Here is a 6610-nt window from a genome sequence, read left to right on the forward strand (position 1 = left end):
CCTCCCTCCCCTTTGCCCCTAAGAGAGTGCTCCCCCACCCACATACCCACTCCCACCTCACTCCTATATCATCCCCCTCCTCTGAGGCATCAAGCTTCCATAGGACTAAGTCCAACTTGGGACTCATCCCATGCTCCGACACCAAACACCAATACCTGATGCCAAGATGTGCTTGCAGATAGGAGCCTTGCATGGCTGTCCTCTGTGAGGTTCTACCAGCACCTGACTGAGACAGATGCAGATACTCATAGTCAGCAATTTGACTGAGCCTGGAAAACCCTATGAAAGAGTTGGGGAAGGACTTAAGGATCTGAAGGGGATTGCAATCCCATAGGAAAAACAACAATATCAATAACTGGACCCTTGAGAGCTCCCAGGGACTAAACCATCAACCAAAGGGCATACATGGGCCAGTCCATGGCTCTACATATGTAGCAGAGGAATGCTTTACCTGGCATCAGTAGGAGAGGAAGTGCTTGGTCTACAGTGTCTTTTAATCTAACCACCTTTTACATCTACAGCTCTGATGGATATTTGTTCAAGCCATAGAGTTCTTCTCTATTTGTTTAGATCAAGTTTAGTAATGTAGGTAAGGTTTCATAGTTTTTATTAGGAGTTTTTATATACTTCAAAATGTTTTGTTTCATTGTTTATTACTGGTAATATCATTGATAAGTTTTAGGTGGTTTTCAAATTGCTCTTTATCAGTATAAAGATGAATACCTTTTCTGTAGTGCCCTTACATACAGCAATATAATAACTTCCTTTATTAATTCAGGGTTTATCTGTAGATTACTATGATATATATATCAAATAATATAATATATATTACTGTGAAGATTATTAGAAGCCAGTTTTATTCATCTCTGAAGAATTTTTTTAGTTGCATCATTTTGTGCTGTTATAATATTGTTCAATTTAAAATGTCATCCTTTGTTTTTCATCTTCCATTGTTAATTTTAATGATATCCAATCCTGTATATTTGTTAGTTGATAGCCAAATATAACAAAACTTGGATTAGAAAAAATTGTGGTGACACAGTATTTTTTAATAAAAACTTGTAAGATCATCATGTGAAGTCCACAGTGTCTTTTATTTTTATTTATTTTATTAATTATTTTATTTATTTACATTTCAAATGTTGTCCCCCTTCCCTGCCCCCCTCCAGGAGCACCCCACTCCGCCTACTAATGAGTCCAAGATATGAAAGATAAGGTAGATATAGATATAGATATAGATAGATAGATATAAATGATATAGATATAGATATAGAGAGAGACAGAGATAGAGATAAAGATAGAGATAGAGGTATATACACATATATACATATATATAAACATACTTTTCCTGTTGTTGCAATAAAACACTCAATATAAGTAGCAGCTTCAAGGAATAGGATTTATTATAGCTCACTATACCAGATATAGTCCATCACAAGAGGAAACAGTAGGAGCTTGAAGTGGTTGGTGACACGACACCTAGAATTAAGAATGAGAGTTGAATGCTTGTCGCCATGATAACTCTCTGGAGAGCATTGTATATAATTGAGGATCCAAGTTCATGGAATGGTATCACTTAGTATGGGTGGGTCTTCCCATCTCAATTAACTTAAGCAAGATAATTGCACATAGACATGTCCACAGGTTCATCTTCCACTTTATTTCTCAAGTTTATAACTGAGATTAACTATCACAGACACTAAGAATTAAATCCCACTCTTACCAACTGTCCAGAAAGGAATGAGGTAAAAATAAAAATCAAATAGCATAAAGAAATAAGAAACAGACCATGACATATATCTCTAATGATTAATATACCAAAACAGTGCTGTGAATTCTAAAATAGTACAAATGGGAACTGCCATGAGTATAAATCTCTAAAGTTGTATATATTCAGAACATCTGTATGGAGATAAATCAGGCAAAGTTCTAAAGACTTTCAAATTTTCAAATAATAAAAGGGAATAATAAATCATGATATTTTCCAAGATACCAGGTGTCCAAAAGTCAACATGCCTTCTATCCACTAATATGAATGTCTCCATATGTAAAAGATCATAACAGCTGAAAATCTTTCTTTACAGTATATTTCACATGACCAGCTAAAATGTGGGATGTATAAAGAAATATTTACAAGTCATTAGTCAAGAAGTTCTTTTCTTGAAGGATGATATTAGGATTAAATGGTAGTTAGGCTATTTGAAATAGTTCAAACCCTTCAGGAGTCATTTGCTGGTTTATTCCTGTATTCAATAAATACCATGCCACTAAGTGATAATTATTTCTATATAGTGTTAATATTAAAGGTCTAAAAACAACAACAAAAATATACTTTATTGCTAGCAATAATTGTTAAGTTAGGAGATGTATTACTGCCAAATTTAATATGTTATCTATGACCAAAAGATATATAGACAATTGGGAACTGATTTTCACCTTGGGTATAAGAAAAATATTTCCTCCTTTTCTTAGTTTTTCACTACTAATATGCTTGAAGCCAACCATTGGACTGAGCACGGCATCCCCAATGGAGGAGTTAGAGAAAGGACTGAAGGAGCTGAATGGGTTTGCAACCCTATAGGAAGAACAACAATATCAGCCAACCAGACCCCCCAGGGCTCCCAGGGACTAAACCACCAACCAAAGAGTACTCATGGAGTGACCCATGGCTCCAGCTGCATATATAGCAGCGGATGGCCTGGTATGGTCATCAATAGAAGAGGCCCTTGGTCCTGTGAAGGTTCGATGCTTCAGTTCAGGGGGATGCTAGGGTAGTGAGTTGGGAGTGGGTGGGTGGGTGAGGGAGCACCCTCACCGAAGCAAGAGTAGGAGGTAAGGAGTAGGGGGCTTCAGGGGGGGGAAGGGCATAGCATTTCAAATGTAAATAAACAAAAATATCCAATAAAATGAAGAAATACTTAAAAAATACCTATCCTACTTCTCAGGTCTATTAAAATTAACATAAAGGCCTACAGTCCTGCATTTCACACCACTGATCAAAGTCAAATGAATAAGTAAGGTAAAAGCAGCATAAGCATAATGCGACAATGCTCCTTATCCATGATTTTGTCTTTGACAACTTCAATTACCTGCATCAACCATGCTCCAAAAACATTAACATAAAATCCCAGAAATATACATTTCATAAGTCTTAAGTTACCATCTCTAAGGAGCATGGTAGAAGTCCACACTGCTCTTCTCTCTTCCATCCAGAATGATTCATCCCCTACATACGACCTACCTGTAATAGTGTAGAAAGACCACATCCACATAGCTTTTAATCATTGTATATTGTTAGAATTCTTTTTTTTTATTAAATTGGCATGTCTTCTTAAAAATTGTTTTTTTGTTTTTGTTTTTTAAGATCACAGACTCATGAAAATGAAAAAAAAAAAAAAAGGCCCCTATATCTGTCTTTTGTGGAACTTAACTTGGAGAAAGACAACAGACGTTTGTTTGTTTTGTGTTGGTGTTGGTGCTTTTTTTTAATCATCCGAACCTGATTGACTTAAGAACTTGTTTGTGTGCTGTTGCTCTGTATTTACTGATGCTGTTGTAATGAACTAGATGGCAATTAAGTTCATTACAACATGCCATTGTTCTTATGCTTGTTACTTTGTACAGGCAAGTCCCAATGCTTGATGGAGAGCCAGGGGATCCCTGTGGAGAAATGCAGGAGCTGACCAGTTCTTCAGTAATTCTGGAAGCTCCAGCAAGCAGTAAGAGGACTGGATAAATTGCATTTGGTGGGGTGCTTGACAGCTGATTTGCACAAGAGATGCCATAGGGTATGGGAAAGTAATGTGTTTTACTCATGTCAGGCGTGCTCAGAATAAAAGCATTCTAATGTAGCAGTCTCAGTATGGCAGAGTAGAAAATAAAGCAGAAGTTAAATTGGCGTACGTCTCTTGGTCTTTTAATAAACGTTCAGCAAAGTGAGCTGAAAAGTGTTTTGCAGAGAGGAACACTTCTTTTTTTAAATAGGCTTTTAGGAGCTTTTATAAGGCAATATGGGAACATAAACAAATATTGTTACAAGGTTTGTTATAATAGCAAAGCATCCCGCAGAAGACAAAGCATAATGAAGAAGGATAAAAGATAAAAAACATAAACCATCTTCTATCTCAGAAATAATCTTACCACATCTCACATTTCTCTATATGTCATTTTATAAGTACAACTTTATGTGAATTTTATTTGCATGTACAGTTATTAATGCTTTATGTGTGTTATTTGTACATACACAGTTAATGTTTTTTTACTTTTTTGTTTGTCATTTATCAGTATATTATATTTCCTCATGTTACTAAAATCTTACTAAAAGGTCATTTGAATAGCTGCTCAGGATTATTTAATTTAGTGATGGATCTTAGATGTTACCACACACCTGCTGACTATCCTTTCATTCTTTTCCACTTTTTTCACTTCCTTCAATTTCTTACCTGTTTTTAGCACACACATGATATTACAAGAAAAGTCTCAAGTTACTTACATAAGTGACAATTCATGACTAGTCTTATATAGTAAATGACTGGAAGCACAGACAATGGATCAGAGGGTACATGCCATACTATAGTGACTAGTTGGACTGAATAACATACCACAAACTCCTCCTTGTCCCTCATAACACCATTCCTTCAACCCCTGATTGTTAAGTATTTATCATTGTTATTGCTACAAATGAAAAACATCTTAGTCAGATTTTATATTTTTTCTTGACCCTTTTCAATATAAAGCATACAGTTTACCTCAAATCAAACTTTTCTTTTCATGATGCTAGAGAGGTAGCTCAGTTGGTAGAGTGTTTGTCTGGTGTGGGAAAGGTTCTCGGTTCAAATGCAAGTATATCAAAGGAACCCACACAAAGTCTATAGAATTTTACAGCCCAAGATGTAACTAGGTTGCACTGGAAATAACTACTGTTCCTGATAAAATTATCTAGGGACTTTTCTGATAGACTACAATGTAGAGATAATCTCTTGTGCATGTGTGAAAGCATTCACCTGACAATACAATGCTGATTGGCCAATGCACTGAGGCATGATTAGAAGGTTGAACATCCTACAGAGAGAAAGGAATTCTGGGTTTGAGTCAAAGCAGGAGATTTGCCTGACACTGAGGAAGATTGTCAAATGCATCTGAGGACTAGGTAACCGACCATGTGGCATGACATAGACTACTTTAAACAGGGAAAATTAGTTATGAGCTAGTGCAAACAAGCCAAAGCTATTGGACTAGGGATTCATTCACATACGAGAAGTGTCACAAGTTCGAGGAACTTATGCATGGGTAGGAAAGTCTGCTGTTACAGGACATTAACATGAAAACCACCAATGAACAACGTAATGGCCTAACTGTGGTCAGCCTCAGGAAGCCTAAAGAACTTAAATCTCACCACAGCTAAGTTTTCTATAATCCAATGGTTATCATGCAGCCATTCCTTGACAAAGTGTCCCTCCAAAAAGAATTATCTAATCTGTCATATTCCTAAATAGCTTTTGTGAAAATTTTCAGAAAAAACTTTGACATGTTCATAATTACTTTCCTTAAGATATTTCAGAGAATTTTATCTGCAAAGGGAACTTATTCCAGTAAGATAAGTATAATTCAAAAAATGACTAACATGGTTTACTAACTCAATCAAATAAAGAATAAATGTCATATGGTTACATTGATATGGAGAAAATATATGTTTAAGTTCAAACTTTACTTATGATTAAAACCAGCTTTAAAAACTTTATGTCAAACACAATAAGTGAAGGAAACCGACCTGCAGTTTCTCTCCTCCCGTGGGTGATTCACGAACTGGGAAAGTCGAGTTTCTGTGAAGATAAGCGGGTTAGGAGACAAGGAACGACACCAAGTAGATTTATCAAGGTGTGATCTTTACTTAGTGAACCAGGATATTTATAGCTAAGGCAAAACAATCTTATGTCTTTTAGCATAGAAGTGAGAACAGGGAAAAAACATAGCAGTCTGTAAACAAGCCCCTGCAAGTGAGGGCTCCAGGCAGGAAAGCGGATTAAAGGTTCAGTTCCTTTTGAATTCTGGGCTACCAGTTCTGTCTTTGAACTCTGGAGCTGTCTCCGGTCCTTAACACCTGATGGGCCGAGCAGGGCTGCTGCCTCCGGAGTCCTATTGAGCTCAGCGGGGACAGTACAATTCACCCTATTTTGTTTAAAAACGATGCAGGGAAATGTGATACGATCTCGACACAAATACATGGGCAACATAAAAGCGCATAACACCTTCTGGCTCCGTCCTCCAAGGCAATTACACACAGTGGGAAATCCAGGCCATGAAATGTCTGTAACCCAGACGGCCATCATCCACGTGCCAGCCTAGTGTGACTTCCCAGCCAGAAAAGGGTCATCAGGATGCACCATCCTCCATGTGGAATGCCAAGGCTCGTCCGCAAAACCCATGGTCCAAAGACTGATCATAATCTCCGAAACTGGCTGACGTAACTCTTTCGGTCAGGTGCTGAATTCAGTAGGGCGGGGTGTGGTGCAGCTGGAAGCCAGGGTTCCGAGTCGGTTGCTAGGAGCTGATCTCAGGATGATGCAAATCAGTTCCTTGAAGCCTCTGGAGAACTGAATTAACCTTTGAA

Source organism: Mastomys coucha, unplaced genomic scaffold, assembly GCF_008632895.1.
Source record: "Mastomys coucha isolate ucsf_1 unplaced genomic scaffold, UCSF_Mcou_1 pScaffold12, whole genome shotgun sequence".
NCBI lineage: Eukaryota > Metazoa > Chordata > Mammalia > Rodentia > Muridae > Mastomys > Mastomys coucha.